Below are 21,486 nucleotides of genomic sequence, written 5' to 3' on the forward strand. Positions count from 1 at the left end.
ATTTCTTCCTTTGATTGTATGTATGGAAAGGTAGATCCTAAATGAATGCCAAAGAAATAATGTCTTTCTTATGTATTAGATTTTGGTGGTTTCATTTTTATGTAGTTCTTACACTTTAATTAATTTATCTACCTTCATTGGCTTAGCAATAGTTACAGTAGACTCTCTATTTAAATGTTACTTTTATAATCAAAAAGAGAACAGTGAGTGGGCGATTAGTTGCAAAAGTTTTCTTGGAGAAGGTCATTAATGGTCAATTAGATAATTAAAAAAACAATGTATGTAAAAGTATTTTGTAAACTTCAGTGTACTCTTTAAATGTTAGATATTATTATTGATGCTACTAAATATTTTTCTTTTTTTCTCATCTATAGTAATAAATGCATGCAGTACTAAATTATTATTTCCTCTATGTAATTGGATCAAATGGAAAAGGTATAGAACAATAGTGAAAAGGAAGATAAGGTATTTGTAGCAAGGTTTATATTACTTATTCCATTGGAATATATACTTCTACATGTGGGACAGGTTAATGGTTTGTTTAATTTAGTTTCATCTGTCTTTTTTTTTGCTTTTTTATATGTAATGCTTTTTTTAAGGGAAACATCTCAGTGGATTATTTGGGTTATATATTACATTCAGAATCTTTATCTGTTTTAATTTACACTGTATCTGTTTATCATTTTTGTTATTGATAGGCAACATACACGTCATAGTGGGTATAGGTTGAATTTAATTAAAATAAAAAAGACATTAAATAATCTAAATATATTAACGATGAAATTTTACCTTAAAATTTTATTTGTAAAAAATTTTATCCTGAAAGAACTTTTAAATATTTATTATCAAAATAAATAATTTTAAGCTTTTGTTGACATTAACATATCAGTTAAAATAAGTCTTTCACAACTCTATTAACATCTAAATGTAAAAATTAGCCAATATTTAGACAAAAATTCACTTTGTATTAATATGATTCTGAAATAATAAAGGAGTAGTATATTTTTAAACTCTTTATTTTACCTTTCTAGAAAATGGAGCTTATATGTGGCTATCTGTCCTGTGTTGCAGCTCAGAAACTAGGACATATAACCTCTTGACAATATTGATTTTGCAAAATTACTGTTTTCATCTTTATATCATTTTTTCTCCTTACCCAGGTCTGGCAAAGGCTACCCTCCTTAGAAAATAACCGAAGCTTAATGAATAAATAAAGCTTAATGAATAAAAAATAACTAAAGCTTAATGAATAAAAATATTACAAAGTATAGCCCTCACTTTTAAAGTTTACTTGTGTGCTTTTTCAATTATAGGTGAAGCAATTATTTCCCCTACTGCACTCTGTGAAATCAGGAGCATTTGCAATCTGAACACTACATTGCAAAATGCTTATACCTAGACTAAGTAGGCAGATATGATAGATGGTTTTCAGAAAAGCTTTTTTTCCTAACTCAGCAATTTGAGATAATTTGGATTTGCTAAATTTTGTATTATTATATAGCAGTATATTGTAAACAGTGATATTATTTAAAGCTATTCATATTATGATGTCTGTCACATGCTTTTCTAACTAATATTCTTGTCCTTAAGACCTGAGTCTAGTAAATAGAAAGTGCTCAATATATAATTTTTGAGTAAAATACTTAGATAAACCTTTGGAAATATTAGAAAAATACTATTGCCTTATTTCTTGAAATACCCATCTTTTATTCATTATATCTGTGCTTTTCAGCTAGGTTTTTAAAATCACATGATATCACTTATATATGAGATATAAACCTAAAAGCAAATGAACAGAACAAACAGAGACTCAAGGACATAGACTATGGACTAGTGGTTACCAGAAGGTAGGGGGTGGGGAGAAGGAGGAGGTAAACAGGGTAAAAGGGGTCAAATATGTGGTGACAGAAAGAAATCTAACTATGGGAGGTGAACACACAGTGTAAATATACATACATATATATATATGTATACATATGTATATATATATATGCCTTACTGTTAAAGTATATAGCTAGAACTTATTGGATTTTGTTAACTAATGTCACCATAAAAAATAAATAAAAAATTTTTAAAAATTAAAATAAATAGATAAAATAACTTAAAAAAAAGTCTCAGAGCATATACTGATCATAGTCTTACAGAGATTATCCTATACAGATAGCCAATACAGATAGTCAATCAGTCATTGAACACCTTCTAATTTCCTTGACCTACCTTTCTCAAGAGGAAAAAAAGAAAGAAAACTAAATAAAATAAAAAAGATCATGTGTATGCCAAATTATACTTTGTAATGAGCTCATTGCCTCAGGCTGGCATTCCAATGAAGTCATAGCAGGCTAGAGCTAGAAATGCTATAGACTTCCTCCTCAGGAATTTGTTTGACTGCAGTGTGTAAACTGTGACTAATTAAAATTTTGATTTTTGTTTTGTAGGGGAGTAGGAAGCCTTTAAAGGAAATTTAAGCAAGAATATAAAAAGCTTATGTTTTAGAGAGAAGTCAGTCACTATAGCTGTATTGTGCAGAATGAATATAAGTGGAATATAAAACTCTAGGAAGGAGGCAAATCATGGGAAAAATAAAAAGAAAATGAGGGCCAGACTGAGGCAGTTGTATTGGAAAGAATGGGGTGGGTTTGAGAATGCCACATTGGTAACAGGGGAAGTGAAAGCCTACAGTAAGCCCCAGGTCCTGGCTCTGTTTCTTATTTACATGTGAGCAAGAGCACACAGCATGGGGAAGAGGGCTGATGGGGTAGATGATAAAGTTGCATTTCAAGATGTTTGTAGAGTTTTCTCTATTGTAGACAATGTGAACAATGGTAAAAGTAAAAATAAAAAATAAAATCCACACACATAATCTCATTATCCATTTTTTTTTTTATGTAGATGCATTCACAAAATCACTTCGTAGGTATAGGAATATATTTTAAATAAAATTGTAATTATGGTATTTAAATAGGCTTATAAACTTTTTTTTTTCATTTAAATTTTATTAAAACATTGTATTATTAAGTTTGGGCTGCCAAAGCAAAATACCATGGACCGGGTAACTTAACAAAAATTTATTTTCTCACAGTTTTTGAGGCTGGGAGTGTGAGATCAGCATGACATCATGTTCAGGTGGTGGTGAGAACTCTCTTCCTAACAATAGATAGCTATCTTCTCACTGTATCCACACATGATGGAGCAAGCTTTTAGGTGTCTTTTCTTAGAAGTGAAATAATCCCATCACGGGGGCCCATCCTCATGACCTCATCTAACCCTAATTAACTTCTCATAGGCCTCATATCCAAATACCATCACATTGGGGTTAGAGCTTCAAAATATGAATTTTGGGGGAATACAAACATTCAGCTCATAACAAACACTTTAGTTGATAGATAATATGCCAAGGTGACTTATTAACTTTGAAGTCATTATAGGAAACTAGTTGGCAGGAGATACTGTTATACTATTTTATACATTAGACCTTGCAATGTTCAGAAACTAAAGGAGTGCAATTTGTACAGCGAAGTATGTATATTTGTATAACAAAATATCTACACTAGAAGTAGGAACTTTTGTTTCTGTGAAACAAGATTAAGGACTATGTTGAAGTAAGGCACTTCTTAAATCTTGTTAGCCAAAGATAATGAGGAACATATTTGTAGTTAAACAAACCAAGTTTTATTAATGCACTTCAGCAAGAGCGAAATAATACCAGAAGAACCATGTAGTGTTTCAAAAGGATGGTATCCAAGGATAGTATTTGCAAGATGCAGGAGGAGGAGGGCTGGAGTTAATCACAGGAGTATTTTTGGAGTTTCTCCTTAATTAGCTTATCTGTATCTTATACTTTAGCACACTTAATAACTAACTAGAGTTATTATTCTTATATACATAAATACTGCTTTGAGAATATGGCTTTATACATGCTGTGTACACAGCTATGTATGTTACTAATCTATTGTTAATTTTAAATGTTCAGATAAGCCTAATACTTTTAAGTCTCAAACATAATCAGCATGTTCAGTACTCACGAATGATATATTCTAAAAGGGGAAAAAGAAGAGCAGTGACAAAATAACCTTCTAGATTTATTTAGACATAACGCTGTTTTGGGACCATGTGTATTAAAACTTTTCTGACACAGGGAACATTTTAATCCCTTTAATGAAAGAATCTTGTCAGTGACAAAAATGGAGAAATGGGTTGGTAAAATTAAGACCTACAGAGCTACCAGGAGAAATCACTTCATTCTATACACGTATCATTCAATTTATAAGAAACTTTTTTATAGGAGGATCTTAATAACTGGGTATTAAATTATCTTTCTTTATTTAAAGGGAAATAGAACCATTGGACTCAAAAGTTTAAAGAGCAGGAAAAACAAAATAGTATATCATTTATCCCTCTTATTAAATTTCTATTTCTCAGAATTTAACAGTATTTAATATTTCTTACCTCTAATACATACTATCAACTAAGTATTCACATTTTAGAGACCTAGATTAAGGATTAACTAGTGTCGCTTGGATACCTAGAGCCATAATTAAAAACCAACAATACATTGAAACAATTTATTTTTATTAAAAACAAAACACATTAATTTCCAATCGAAAGGACTCAAGGTCTTCCAGACCCAAACAAGAATTTATATAATAAGTTATAAGTTCTTTGCTTGTTTTAAAAGAATATTTGAATTTCTCTTGTTACTCTAAATTAGCTACCCTGATAATTACTATTGTGCTTAAACATCAGGACAAATGGAAAATATATGGAACCACATTTTTTTTCAGACATTGAAAAACAGATAGCATGTAATTATCTCAGATAGAAGGTAAACAAATGAGGTGGGTCTTGTGATCACCTCCACACTATTGGCTAGAGGCAGTCAATTAGGAAGGGAGAATCCAAAAAGAACATGTCAGTCATGTTAAATTAAGACTGACCAGAGTTCAAGGAGGCAGAAGTAGTGAGAATTTGGGGAGCAGAGTACCTAAAAAGAGGGAACTATTGACATATACAAAGCAATCCCCTTAAATTTTTGGATGAGTACTGGTTTGAACCCATATAAACTGAAACTCTGTAAGGCCCGGGAAATAAGTGTCAGAAAGCATAGACTGAAAAAATTCCCTGAACTCACACTAGGCTGGGAAGGACTTTGTGTTCTCACCAGGAAGAATAAAAACACCTTGTAAGTCCTCAGAAGGGTCACATCTTAATAATGGGGTTAAACTGGTGGGAAAGTTAAAGGGTACTCTGAAATAGATATGAAATATCATGAAAGCAACCTAAGAGATATAGGAGAATGAAAATTGATAGCCTTCTTGTGAAAAAGGCTGCAAGAAAAAAATAAATAGCATCTCTAAAAGTATTAAAAGAAGGGGGGAAAAAAACTGTTAACCTAGAATTCTGTAACCAGAGATAATGTTTAAACATGAAGGTAAAATATAACTTTTCAGACACACAAAAACTGAGAGAATGAATTGTGAGAAGATTTGCATTTGATATTAATAGAAGTTCTTCAGGTAGAAGAAGAAAGATACCATATGGGAATTTGGATTGTATTTCTTCATTCCTCTCTCAAAATTTGATAGAATAGACAAGAAGTCAGTTATAAAACATTTGAATCACACTATGAACAAATTGACCTACTTGACATTTTATAACTTTCCACTCAACAGCAACAGAATACATATTCTTTTCAAAATCACATGGACAGTTGATGAACATAGACAATATTTTACTCCATAAAACAGTCTTAAGCTTAAAAATACTTGAAATCGTACAAAGTATATTCTCTGGCCAAAACAATTAAAGTAGAAATTAATAATGGAAAGATAGCTAAAAAGTCCCTACATAATTCAAAATTTAAAAACATTCTTATAAATGACACCGGAGTCAAGAAGAATTAAAAAGGAAAGTTAGAATTATTTGGAACTGAATTAAAATGAGAACAGGATAGCAAAATATGTGAGTAGTGGTTAAAGCAGTACATAAAGGGTCATTTATAGGATTGAATGCTTATAGTAGTAAAGATGAAAAGTACAAAGTCACTGAGAATCTAAAGAACAAAGTAAGCCGAAAGTAAGCAAATGAAGGTAATAAAAATGTGGGCAAGAATCAGCGGAACAGAAAAAATAGAGGAAACCATTGGTGCTTCTTTAACATAGCATAAAGATTTTGATATTCACCCATGTTGTAATAGAACTTTTTTCTCTTTTAATTGCTGAGTAGTATCTCATGGTAAGGATGAAGCACAGTTTTTTTTTATCCATTCACCAGTTTGTGGGCATTTTGGTTATTACCACTTTTTGGTAATCATGATAAAGCTGCTATGAACATTAATGTATGAGTTTTGTGTAGGTATGCATTTTCATTTTCTTTTGAGAACTACCTAGGAGTGTGAGTGCTAGGTTATATATTAAGTGTATAGGTAACCAAACTGCCAAACTGTGATTCGAAGTGGTCATTGCATTTTGTATTCACACCAGTAATGTATAAGAGAATGAATTGCTCCACATCCTCTACAATACTTGTCATTGTCAATCTGATTTTAGCCAATGTAGTTGTTATATAGTAGTAGCTTCTTGTGATTTTAATTTGCATTTATCTAATGACAAATGTATCTGGACATCTTTAAATGTCCTTATTTGTTATTCATAAGTCTTTATGGGCAAAGTTTTTTTTTCAAGGTTTTTTCTCTTTTTAAAAATTCAGATAGTTTGTCTTCTTATTTTTATTTCGAAGAATTCTTTATATACTCTGGATATGAGACTTCTATCAAATATATGTTTTGCAAATATCACCCAGTTTGTGGTTCACCTTTGCATTTCTTAAGTATCTTTAAAACAAACAAACATACAAAAATGCTTATCATTGATAATGTTCAAGTTATCATTTTTTTTATTTTATAGCTCATTTTTAAGGATATCTAAGAAATATATTCTACCACAAGAACACAAAGATTTTCTTCTTTGTTTTCTTGGAAAAATTTTCTGGTTTTAAGTTCTTATATTAGGCCTATAATCCATGCCAAACTATGTTTTTGGATATGATGTGAGATAAGTTTTGAGGTTCATTTATTTATTTTCAAATTAATATAGTTAATTTAGCACCATTAATGATTCTTGGCACATTTGTAGAAGATCAGTTTACCAGCCAATGTCTGGCCCTGGCCCTTCCTCCCCATACAATCCCATGGCTCCTACATTTTTCCTGTATGTGCTAGTGGTGCTAGATGGGGATCATCTGTAAAGAAACTTGAAGGAACTGTTTGGGGTGGTGGTAATGTTCAACGCCCTGATTGTGATGATGATTACACTGTTGTGTATATCTGTCTAAACATTGATTTGTACAAATAAAATGGGTGAATTTTATTGTGTGTAAATTAACTAAAGTTGATTAAGCATTAAAAAAAAAAACCTAAAGAACAAAAACGGGTCTATGTTTTTATAAATGTCCAATTCTGAATATTATGAGATACTAAGGGAGATAAACTAAGCATTGGTAGTCTGGTGCCACAATACCAATAATGAGAGAGAGGAATAGAAGAAATAATTAATGGCATGTCATTATGTTGTATATAATTTTGTAGATTGTTTTTAGTTTCTTTTCTTCCTCTTCCTCCTCTTTTTCATTCTCTTCCTCTTATATAACATGTTTTTATGCTTCAATATTTCGATGATCTATACTTTTTTGATTAAAATGTAATATACATAAAGCAATGTGAACAAATATTTAGTATGGCCCCATGGATTTTCAAAAAGTGAACACACATGTGTAACATAACCCAGATTAAGAAATATGATTCACCAGTACCCAAGAATCTCCCTTGTGATCCAGTTGTAGCTATTAAACCCTCTCCTGATTTCTAACAGAATTAATTCATGTTATCTTTGTTGTACTTTATATGTTTGGAATCATAAAGTATGTATTCTTTTATGTGATATTTTACTTGGGATATTCATTCATATCTTTGCATGTACTTCTTTATTATTTGTTTTCCTTGTTGTACACAGAGCCAGTTATAAAATTTGCAGAGACCCTCGTTCATAAATTAAGAATTTGAGATGGTGACATCAGAATATTAAACCAGGCAAGCACAGAGACTTTCTGAATGAAGGGCTCTGTGTGACTTTTCAGGTGGCACTCATGTGACCTTGGCTATATAGTATGTCATTGTGTAAACATACTACAGTTTTTAAAAATCTGTTCTGCTGACGAGCATTTGTGATAGTTTCAATTTTTGACTACTATAAGTAATGCTGTTGGGAATATTGTAATTCTTTTATTTTAGAGACAATTATGTGAGTGTACATTTATATTAGATATAGACTTGGAAATAGAATTTTAGCTAATGGAGTATGGATAGATCCAACTTTAGTCGATAAAATCACTTTACCAAAATAGTGTTGCTAGCTTACAGTCTCGCTAGCAGCATGTAAGAGTTTCAGTTGTTCTATATTCTCAGTAATACTTGGTATTTTCCGTTTGTTTGTTTGTTTTTCAATTTTAGTGGACAATTTGGTAGGTATGTGTAGTATTCCATTATAGTAACTTGTTTGCAAAAAGAGCTACCACAGCTCTGCCATCCCTGAATGCATTCCTCTTTACAATGTAACTGTGGAAATCGTATGAAAAGTGTAATATATTAATATTGTATTATTTATTCTGCCAAACAATCACATATTCTTACAGCTCCTACAATTTTTAACATGTGTTCTTTCTTTGAATCTTCCTGTTAGTGATTATTTACATCATCTGAAGTATTATTTCATAGGCTTTAAGTAAGATTGTATTTTCTTCTCATTACTAGCCATTGAACAAGGAAAGATCTAACTGGATTCTGTATTTGCATTCAAATGGGATTTATGATTTTTCTTTTTCTTCAGTGTCTACCCACATGACTGCTTCAGATTTTCTTTTCAGATGGTAGCCAGTTTAGAGTTCATTTCCCAGACCATTGGTTTTTAGAAGATTTTTATCACCTCTTCAGGAGATAACCTATATTGTAAATCTTTCTAATATATTAAAAATATAAAATATGTGGAAAATTCTTCTTTTCAGTATCTACTGATAACAGCAGTGGCCCTACATGAAATACGTCAGAAGTTGGACTAAAGTACCTACTTACAGTATGCTAAATTCAGACCCTGATCCATGAATTTTTAGTAATTTATTTTCTGGCTAAAAGTAGAAAGACATCAACGTACAATAATTGGGTAAAGTGGGAAGAGAGTGATCATGTGGCTGGCATTAAAAAAAAATAGTATCTTATAGAAGTGGTTGATTATAAGAGATACAATTTACTAAGGGCTTATATGTGACCCCCCCCCCAAAAAAAATCCTGATATTCCTCTTATTAGCCATGAAAGAAAGATGTTTGCATTTATACCTTATAGATGAGAAAATAGAAATTTAGAAAGTTTAAGTAATATTTCCAAGTTTCCTCAGTTAATAATTAATTAGCAGACAGAATATTTCCCAAATATTCTTGATTCCCAAATTAGACATTTTAAGTTTTATAATATATAATGAGATAACATTTCCATCAGAGTACTGGCAGATGAACCCAATCTATAATACCAATATCCATCAAAGCAGAGTTTGTAAAATGTGTATATATTTATAATTAAAGAATGTCTAGTTTATAAAATAATTCAAGAATTATATCGTTTCCAAAATCACTTTCATAATGAGAATGTCCTACTTATGTATCTATATCTCAAAAGAAGAAATATTTTAGGAGATTAGGAAGTGATATGAAATTAAATTATGATCCTTTTTTTTTCTGTTTTTTAGAACTGTAATGAGAGCAATATGCAAAATGAATGTTACTTACAGAGGTGAGTAAAAAAGACGTAATCTTATATGATTGAGTAGAGTGAACAGCTTACAATGACTAATGTTTTTATACAGCCACCTGAAAGTACTAAAATATGAATTAAAATGTCTAATGTTTGATTTAATGTCACATTTCAGAGCTGAATGCATGACTTTAATTGAGTTGTGCTTAGTTATAGAAACTATAATCTACATCACTCAACAAGAGTAAAGTTAATGTAACACATCCTTTTATTTCTTAAAATCAGTTTTGAAATGTGGGTGAAAGAATGACAACCCAAAATCTTCAAACCTTTTAGTTCCCCACAAAATGTTGTAGATATGAAAGCAAATGATTGTTTGAAATAGCAACATGGGAAGTACATTGTAATTGGGATTTGTTTCTTCTGTCATTCTCAGAATGAGAAGATTTTTTTATAGAGATTTAGGAAATATCTAATGTTAAAGAATTATAACATAGGAGTCTCATAAGGTCATCTAGTATAACATTTTACTCATCTAAATCAGTCTCAAAATGTAATCCACGTGGCACATTTTTCAGCCAACCTTAAACACAACATTTCTCCAGCTGCTGAATTGATACTTCAAAGAGACCAAACTGACTCACAACCTTCTTCTCTAACATATCTCCAGGGACTGTGGCCTTAGCAAAGGCCACTCAACTGTCAGACAAGAGTAATAATCAAAAAGTTGTTAGATATAAACCAAAATAATTTTTTTAGCTAGTCTTATTTTATTTTTACTAGACTATTTTATTTTTTGATTAATTGTCAAATGTTCATGAGACAGATATTTCAGTATTATTCTCTCATAGAGTGGTTCTGAACTAGAAGAGAGCTCCTTCTAGAATTATTTTGGCAATCCTTAGGAGACTTGTTATTTGTCACAATGATTGTCATGCATTAATGATATTTTGTGATCAGGGGCCAAGCATGTCAGACAGATGCAAAAGGCAGAATATTCTTGTACATGAAAGAATCGACCCATGATTCACACAATTTTTCATTGTCCCACTGGATATTCATTTAGATTAGCATAAATTATTAATAATTATTTGAGCCCTATCCTAACATATATAATTACAAAATATTTTTTCATGGTTTAATATACACTGAATTCTGCACTCAATATAATGGAATACTATGCAATTGTAAAAATAATAATAAATTCTATGTAGAAAGATCTCCAATATTTATTTTATATGAAAAAGCTAGTTATTGAACAATATAAGTACAGTTGACCCTTGAACAACACAGGGGTAACAGGCACTGACCCCCACACATTTGAAAATCCATATATTACTTTTGACTCCCCCCAAACATAGTGGTCTCAGTATCCACAGGGGATTGGTATCAGTTCACCCACAGATAGCAAAATCTGCGGATGCTCAAATCCCCTATATAAAATGGTGTAGATTAGTAATATAGTCAGCCTTTCGCAGCTGCTGACTTCCAACTATGCATCAAAAATAGTATGGGTATTTATTGAAAGAAATCTACATATAAGTAGACCCGCACAGTTCAAACTCATGTTGTTCAAGGGTCAACTTTACTGGATTTAATTTTGTTTTAAATAAGAACATATATTTATTTGTATATATGGTATGAACATACACATATACCTATGTAAACATGCTGGAAGGATACACAAGAAACTAATATCAGATTACCTATGGACAGAAATGAGGGAGAATTAGGCAAAAGGATGACTGGGTATGAGAGAAAATAAATAAGTAAACTGACAAATAAATGTACATGTATAGTTTTAAGGAAAATATGACTGTATTGCCTATTAAAATTAAGTAAAAATAATATTCATCAAACCTACTTTTTAAAACTTGTTTTATGTTTTGTTGTCTTACTGGATTTTCTAAAAATAATAACAGCTATCAGTCTTACGTCAGATTTCTCGGTAACGCTGAACCCGTAAGAGCAACTTCTGTAGCATTTTTAATGAAAAATAATTAACTCCGAAGTGTTTGCTGATTCAAGTATTCGCTTACTTGCAAAGGCAATAGAAAGGAAATAGTCATAGGTATTAAAAGGCTTAAAAATATGATTTCTGAAAAAAGAAAAAACATTAACTATGTCTCAGCTGTCCAAGAAGTAAAGCAAAACAGGAATTCAAAAGACAAACACATGATTTAGATGAAATTTTTTATTACATCACCAATTTATTCCAAGCTAATTCTAGAGACCCTCAAAAATGTGTTAGAAAGACAGTAAAGTAAGAAATCCAAATCATCTGGATTTACGCTTCATGTCCTGTTTAGAGAGGGTGACCTAGTAAAAAACCATTTAATTTTCTGTGTCTCAATTAACTTAAGAAAATATACAATGAAAACTACTCCACAATTATATTTTTAGAATATAATAAAGTATTTGTGACAATATTTGAAAATCAGCTGGATAATCTCTATAGCATCTTTACTTCATCCTATGTGTCCCTACTCCCAATATATTTCTAACTCACTTTCTTTGCCTGATATAGAAAGTTTCAACCTCCCTACTGAGCAATAATGCTCCTGCTTTGCAAAGCCCATCTCAAATTCTGTCTACCCAATTAATCATCTCTGATGTATTAGATATCATTGATGATTTATAATTGCCTTTTTTACATTATCTAAATTATGTCATCATATTATTGTACTAATTTACTATTAGTGTATATATAATCTATTTGTTACTTCCTTTTAATTATCTCAGATGAGAAAGTGAAGCCCATGTAAAGTGTCATTGATATGGGAGAAAACATTATATCTCTTGAGAAAATAAAGTTTTGAATTGTTTAAAGGGAATGCTTTCAATTTTGTTAAAATGTATCTGTGATAGTCCTCCTAATAATTTATAGCCTTAATCTAATTATGACAAAACATCAGATAAAACCAAATTGAGAGCCATTCATCAAAATACTTGACCAATATTCTTCAAAAGTATCAAGATTATGAAGATTATGAAAGACAAGACTGAAGCATTTATAAACTGCAGAAGATTAAGAAATAACAACTAAATACAATGTATCCTAGATAGAATCCTGGAAACATAATAGAACATTAGTAGAAAAATTGATGATATCTGAATAAAATCTCTAGTTTAGTGAATAGCATCATAAAAACATTAATTTCATAATCTTGATCATTGTACCATGATTATATAAGATGTTAACGTTAGGGGAATCAGGGTAAAGTATATACAGAAATTCTTTGTAGTATCTTTGAAACTCTGAAGTCTAAACATGTCAAAATAATAACAGTTTAGTAAGTTTAAAAACATATAATGAAGACTAATGCTTAATGTTTGTTATTTAATAGATAGTGAAATTGATTGTGAATTTTCCTTACACCTTTTATAGATTTTCAAATAGGCGAAAAATCAAAATATGCAAAATAATACTGCACTCACCACCTTCATGTACTCTTTTCCATTAGAAAAAGATTAGCTAGAACCACTTTCGTATCCTATCTAGCATACATTGCATCTAGTTGTTTTGATGTTTGATTTTTTTTCTTTTACTCTTGCACTGTTCTTTTTATGATAGTGGACTGTTGAAGAGACTGTGCTAGTTGGCCTAAATGCCTCTTCTTTAACTGAGAATGGGAGAAATACTAAAGGGATTACATCAGCATGATATTCATAACTGCATTATGGTAGATATGTTTATAAATGATTTTTCATTCGTTTTTATAAATTTTTATAATTTTTTTAAAATTATTGTTTCAAAGTTATAATAATTACATAACCTCTTAGTTTATTTCTTTTAGAATTTTCTTATTCCTCTTTATTAGAATACCATGTTTATGTCTCTCTAATTTATTCTCACCCTGAAATTTTTCATCTCTTTCCTCTGTCAGTTTTGTGAATTTCCATACAGATGAATTATTTCTTGATTTACTGTCCATATCTCCCATCCTTTCTCCATTTCCTTTGGATAAGGCACAAACTTTCCTTGACATAATCATGATTTCCATCCATTAAGTGTGCTGATAGCCCACAGGATGACTTTTGACAATTTTTGTTAAATGTTAAGGTTTGTACAATACTCTGTGCCTGGATGCATGGATATCTGAGCATTTGAGTTTCCGACCTCTTTTTGGCCATTTCACTCCTAAGAATTGTCAGATGCCTCTAATCTGTTTTGTTTATAATCATAAAATTTTAGTTTTACTGAGATAGGTTTTGTCATTCTTAAAGGTCATTTTCAGCCCCCTAGATATTGTACTCAGCACTTTACAAATTCACTAATTCTAATTTGCATACAAATTTATGCAGCCTTTTGTCTCTATTCTTTTGGAGAAGTCTGGTTTCATATAGATATATATCAAATCATGCTTGACGTTTTGAAATTAAGCCGACTATTCATTTCCAGTGTCCTCCTCCACCGCAAACCCACACCCTTTAAATTAAGAGGAAATAAGAGAACTAGATATCTGTACTCTCAACACTTTCATAGATTCTAAATATACAGTCACACTACTATTTTAATGAATGAACCACAGGAATCAGCAATAGTGAGGGACATTAATCTTGATATATCCAGCCTCACATTTCAGTTAGAGAAAAGAAGATGTGTTAAAACATTTGAAGTAGAAGGAAACTTTGCTTCTTCAGGCAATATGAAAACTGATACTTTGGAGTTTTAGAGAGGTGCATATTGGTGGTAAAGGAAGCTAGAGAAATGAACATTGTAAAATTTTAACATGTTTACTTCTCAAACATGTTAATCCTAGCACTATTTTATAATTTTAAAAATCATCGAGAACCCCAACAACTTTTGTTTATGGTGGGTTATATCTATACATATTACCATATTGGAAATTAAGGCAAAAGTTACAAATAGTTATTAGTTCATTTAAAAGTAACAATAATAAACACAGTAGAGTTAGCATAAATAACATTTTATTAAAAAATATAGCTGTATTTTCCAAAGCCAAAACTTAATGTAAGGAGTGACATTATTTTACCTTTTAAAAAAATCTCTTTAAAATTACTGACTTAATAGAAAATAACTACATTCTCATAGATGCTTCTGCATCTTATTTGTTACAGTATATTTTGGTTGAAGTACTTGAAGAGACTTTGATCTCAGACAGATTTTTAGTTGAGAAAGGGAGGAATACTGTAATAGATGTTTCAAATAATTGTGTATATTTTTTGATAATACATCAAAATTTGATAAGTAGTTTCATAAAAGTTAGTTACAATATGAAATCTAAAACCATGTAAATTAACTTTTTGCATAGTTACATTAAAATACATTTGTCTGTCTTGGATCTTGAATGAAACTTTTACCCAAGAAAGATTCCAAACTTTGTATCTTGGTTATTTGGAAAATATTGGTTCACTGAGTCATTACTCAGATCTTTCAAATGATGACTCATTGTACTATACAATATTTTAAAAAATGACATTTATCTCAATACCAATCTCATCAGATAAGCTTTTATGATTGGAAATAAGTGAAGCTTACAGTGGATACCAGTTTTCAAAAATTCTCTATTTTTTTTGTTTGTTTGAAAGCTTAAATTTTATCTTTGGGAAAACATATTGTCAGTTGTTTTCCTTGAAGTGAACTTTAATGAAGTGAACTAAGTGACCATCACTTAGTTCATTTCTGAGAACTGTCTGCCATTTTTGAGAATCCTAGTCAGGATTGAATAATGATAATTTTTCTTAGTCTTTCATCTAAGTAAAAACTGTGTTCCATAAAAAAATCACATAAAAATAGTGTTCCATAAAAAAGCCATTAGTTTACTACACAACATATACAATTGTACACATACTACTTTTTCTTTTTTTGAGACAATCATCATACTTTGGTATGCATCATACTTTGGTATGACTTCCATATCATCACACAAAAATTACATGCACTCAAGAATTGAGATTTAATAAAATTTATTTTACTGCTTCATTAAGGAAATTCTAAGGGAAATTTTTTTTTTTTGGCAAGCTTATGTGATGAGGAATATAGTGACTATTTACTCCACTGTTTCACTACTGCTATGATTCATGCTAAGGCACAAGCAGCTCATGTGTCCATGTCGTTGAACCATCAGTATAAATGTCAGGGCAATGAAAAAAGTGGATACTATCTTTGTGTTATAACAGAAATATAACACAGATCTCTTGAAAGACTCTTTGAGACCCCCAGAGGTCATACTTCGAGAACCACCACGATAAAGAAAATTTAACTTTATTCAATGAACAATGCAGGTCATTCAGTATTTTAGGGAGAGGAATTATATTTCACACATCAATTCTACATTTTAAGAAAAAACTTAGAACAATACCAAAATATACTCTTTTCAAATTAAATATAAAAGATTTAGATTGGCATCTAGCCAATTTCAATAATACACCTACCCATGAAGGCACAGAACAATTTCAATAATACACCTACCCATGAAGGCACAGAAAGCTAGGACAATTCATAATAACACTGAAAACTAACAAAGCAAGATACTATATTAGTTTGTTGAATGAATACAACTTTAATAAAAGGGACATTTATATCAACAGTGAATGTCATAAATCCATCAGCGTCAATTCAGACACTCACAATAAGAGAGAAGCCATTACCATGTCAGAGATGAAGGAACAAAAGAAATGAGATTACTGAAGCTAAGTGAGACATGGATTTTTTTTTTTTTTTTTTTTTACTTTTTAAAAATTAAGTTTATTGGGGTAACATTGGTTAATACAATTATATAATTTTCAGGTGTACATTATAATTTGACATCTGTATATTCGATTGTTTACCACCCAAAGTCCAGTTTCCTTCAGCTACCACATGTTTGATCCCTTTTACCCACTCCACTCTCCCTCTACTCACCTATATTTGACCCCCTTTACCCTATGTACCTTCCCCCACATCCCCCACCCCGCTACCCTCGGGTAACCACTAGTCAGTAGTCCATGTCCATGACTCTCTGTTTGTTTGAGACATGGAATTTTGACAGTGGGGCCTTGTGGTAGTCATTGTAGCCCTAGAGAGATACAGGTAATGTCAGAACAGGGAGGGAGCGAGTAAGAAATATGTCAGCATCTCTCTCCTTCTACCTTCTGATCTTTGCTTCTAATTTCCATAGGCAGAATCCAATTTGAAGCTAATTATAAAAGGATTTGTGAATGGATATCAATAATGATAAAAAAAAAAATGCCTAGAATTTAAGAAGACTTTGGGAGGATTGTTCTCAGAACAAAAAGTAGAATTTCAGCAGTTGATTTATTTTTCTTTTACTGATAAAGTTCTCTATGTGTACCCTTATTTCCACCCTCACTTCCTAAGTCATATAATTTGCATTTGGTCAGGGTAGAATGATAGAGTTCTGGAAAAGTAAAGACTGGCTTTTAAAATCTTTCTACAAGAATCTGAACCAAGAGTGAACCTGAAAATTCCTGATATCAGTAGCTATTAGAGACAAGATGAAGTCAATAAAATCTCTTAAATTCTGCCTTCCATCAGTGTCTATTTTTGTGATATTAAGTCACTAGGGGCTATGCTATATGAGAGTCTGTCTTGATAACCAAACACTGACCATCCTCAAAGTTGGTCAAAGAAACAGAACTGAATATATCAAAATAGTTAGAAAAATTCAAAAACTTACCTTCAAAAAGGAAGTATATGCATTTTAGCTAGACAACAAAACAGCCTATTAGCTCCTGCTTTGCACATTTAACCAAGCAGGATGATTTTCTAATCAGAATACAAATAAAATTTTTCATTATTATAAAACTATGTTCCAGCATATTGTACTCTAATCTCAGATTAATTTTGCTGTGGCAATCCTATTGCAATGGTGGTTTTCATATACTGTTAAATATTTAATAGCTATTTATAAAAGAATGGCTCCATGCGGTATCATGTTCTTTTCAGAACTTAGCTCCAATTGACTTTTGACAAGTAAACAAAAGAAACCTATTATGAAAGGAATTTAACACTTCAAAACTCTGAAAGATGAAATATTTTTTCTGAGGTTGCACCTCCTTTGATGTAGTGTCATTATCAAAAATATTTTATTACCAAGGAATATTTTAAAATAATATTATATTTATAATAACATATAGGTATTATGAAAAATGCTAGAATCAAACCAAAAGTAAACAAAAGTATAACTATCTAAAAGCATCACTTAATATGTCATTGTGTTGCATTTCCAAATCTTTCTATGTTGTAATTTTTAATTTACTTTTACTTTTCATCTTACTTTTATTTTCTCAGTGGTAGCCCTATTGAGGACTATTTAAATCATATTCCACCACACTCATCTCAATGTTTCCAAGTCTCACATAACATCTATGTCTTGAGAAAAACATAAAACAGAAATGCCAAGTGCCTAACTTTTTCCTTTGTTTTAATATAGGAGATAGAATTACCAGTGTAATAACCAGATAAAGCACAAATATATGCTCAGTGAATGTCTCAGATTCACATGACCAGAATGGAGAGTGTTAAGGGTCTGACAAATATCCTCCTGTTATTCACACAGCGTCCCAATATATATGTCTCAAGACTTCACAATATAGCTCTTTTATATAAGATTTTTGAGTTGATTTGTTTAAATAAAAATAAAGTACATTTTATAAAACTATCATGTAGCTGGACCCAGGCATATTTTGTGTTGGTGGTTGCAGGGAGAAAAGAAACTGAGAAGGTACATTTTGAGGATTCTTTACAGTTAATATACCAATTTTATTAGAGCCTAGAGTATATCACAGAGTTAAGCTCCTAGAGCTTCCCCTGGTCAATTGGAAAAGTAGAGATTAAATGTCATTCAGATTTATTCAGAGGAGACCTCTATTTGAAATGTGGTCAGTACCTGTTGGTAGAATAATCCTGGATATGTCATTTTTCAATAACACCATTATCACTAGACAAGAGTCCAGAAATATTTTTAAAATTCCAATAATTAAAACATCTCTCATTTGAACAATAGAGGCTTTACTTCTTCAATGAATGGGGCTGCCCTATAACTACATATTCCAATAGCTTCTTAATTAGAGAAAACCAGCTTGATGCCTCTAACACATTTGAGAATTGTTTTCTACCATCTTGTTGTTTCCCAATAATTAAAAGCTGTTCATCCACTTGAAGAGTATTTACCAACATTCTTGCTACCATAGCACACTTGAACAACATGACACACTTACATTCATAAATTACTACAGCAGTAATTTGATCATGCTATTTTGGAGAACAGGGTATGTTGGGTACCAGTGACAGTAAATGATTAGGATTCACTCAAGATTTAATTTTGCCCTTAAGCATACAAGCGAACACACCCTTGCACTTACATACCTGCAATATTCACAGGTAGCACTGGCTTGGTTTTCAATGATTCCAGTAAAAAATACTCATTTTTTTATGATGCTCTGGAGGTAGTGTTATTTAACTATTTATCATCAGCTAACTATATCAAGCAGTTTTCCTTAGTTTTAGAAACAAAGGTGATAACAGCTAAATGGAAAACAAAAATCACATTTTCCAAAAGAACTGAGAAAACATGTCATTCTTTCTTTTCTTTCTTTTTTCTTTCTTTCTTTTTTTTTTCAATGAAAACAAATCTATTGGAGTGTTTTAAAAACTGGAGGAATTATTTATATCTTCCTTAATCATTTTGACCACCAGTGGTCTAGAGAAAGAAAAATAGAAATACAATAAAGAAATCTGCTTGGGTATACCATGCTGCTTTGCCCCCAAGACAAGCCATACATTTTAGTTAATTTTGAAGTTTTATTCTTAGTTCATTTTTCCCCCCACAGAAGCTTTCTAACAGAAAAAGAAATTCCATCAGTTTGTTGCATTTGAAAACATAATTCAGAGCTAATTAATCGCAAGGAATACTTGAGAAAAATTTAGGCAACATAATGAAAGGATGAAAACTCAGGCCCTATTTGCCATCACAGTGAAACAGGGAAAGAAACCCAAATCAATATTTTTTAGTGACATATGGATGAACAGGAAGGAACTAGGTAGGCTATACCTTTAATAAATTCAGGACACATTCTTAAGGGCAAGTTATGTTTTTCATTTTAAAAAATTTATCCTTTCAATGGAAACTTGAAACTAAGAGTTTGAAGAAAATATATCACCTATAAGGAAATAATTTTATGTCTTATGTGAGAAATTTCAAGATAAAAATTAAAGAAACTTGAGGTGATATTTGATATTTAGAACCCAATTAAAACCTGGACCCAAGGGGGAAAAATGGTTACAGTCTTCCAGTGTAACTGAAGAATTAGTTGTCACTGTGATTTTGTTTTGTGCAACTTCAGATTTAGTTAGATTACTGGCATGTGTGCTTCCTATCTCAACAGGATTTTTGCCTTATGAAAATTCTATTGACAGACACTAAAATCAAAAAAGACACATCTAGAGGAGCATTTCAGTTTTGAATCAGTTGTGAGTTGCAGATGAGATGAGATAGAAATAACTGGAATAAATTACCATACGTGAAGAAAAATATTACATTAAAAGTTTAAAATTGCCCAAAAAACTTTAAACTCTCCATTATAAGAATTTGACATAATTCCTTAGGGAGAATGATGATGTAGTTGCTCTTTATTGACCTTCTTTATCTAAATTGAGACTTGATGAATTTTCTAATATAAGAAAACCATCTCAATATTTTTTAAATCTCTCTCGGGTCCTGTGGTAATTTAGTTTATAAGAAAACTTCTTTTTGGTGGGGCATTTTAGTGGAGGAAGCAAATATGAAAATTGAGACTTACTATCCCTAGATTCTAGTCTTTGGGTAAGTTTATTAACTATTTAAATAAAAGACTAAATGAGATAATCAGATTATTCTCTGAGAGTATTCTAAGCATAGAGCCATTTATTAATCATGGATTGTCATAAGGCTTACATTAGAAAAAATATGCTCGGTAAAAGTCTCAAACTCACATGAGCAGAATGAGGGGACATTGTGTCCAAAGGTGAGGCCATTGCAGTTAAAGAGACAGACTGAGGGAAGGAGGGAGGGAGGGAAAGGGAGAGAGAGAGAGAATTGAGAATTAGATAATTGTACATATTTTTTTTTGTATAATTACTCATGAAAAATCAATTGTAGATTGCCACTTTGGGACCTGGTATTAACAGGAGATAGCCCTTCACTGAGCTGAAGCATGAGAGAAGGCAAATATTTGGAATCATTAAGTAGCCAAGATAATATACATATTCTCCTGTAGATTCTCATAAAATATTTTCAGCAAACAGATTAGAATTTCAATTTAATATATAAGGGAAATATTGCTTGGCACTTGGTATGGCCTGCAAATTCTAATTTCCATTATTATGCTGTCAAAATTTTTAATTTTTTAAATTTCTATATTTCTTTGCTGAGTATGAGACATTACCACACCTCAAAGAGTGCTGCCTCTAAAATGAAAGAGAGTGGGCTATGTAATTAGCAAGTCAATTAAACTGTATGAATATTTATTTAGGGACTTCACTGTAAACACATCACACAGAGACCTACCCTAATTTGCATGAAATGTCCAAAAAGATACCACAGCTCATCTACAGATGTCCTAGGGAAGGTAAGGCCCAGAAAGCTTTGTTTGGTATAGCATAGAATACAAAGAAAAAGTGGGGTCTCTCATTGAATGTGAAGCGGATTCAAACTGTAGAACAAAGTATGATATATACATACATATA

Source organism: Pteropus alecto, unplaced genomic scaffold (assembly GCF_000325575.1).
Source record: "Pteropus alecto unplaced genomic scaffold, ASM32557v1 scaffold111, whole genome shotgun sequence".
In the NCBI taxonomy this organism is placed as follows: Eukaryota; Metazoa; Chordata; class Mammalia; order Chiroptera; family Pteropodidae; genus Pteropus; species Pteropus alecto.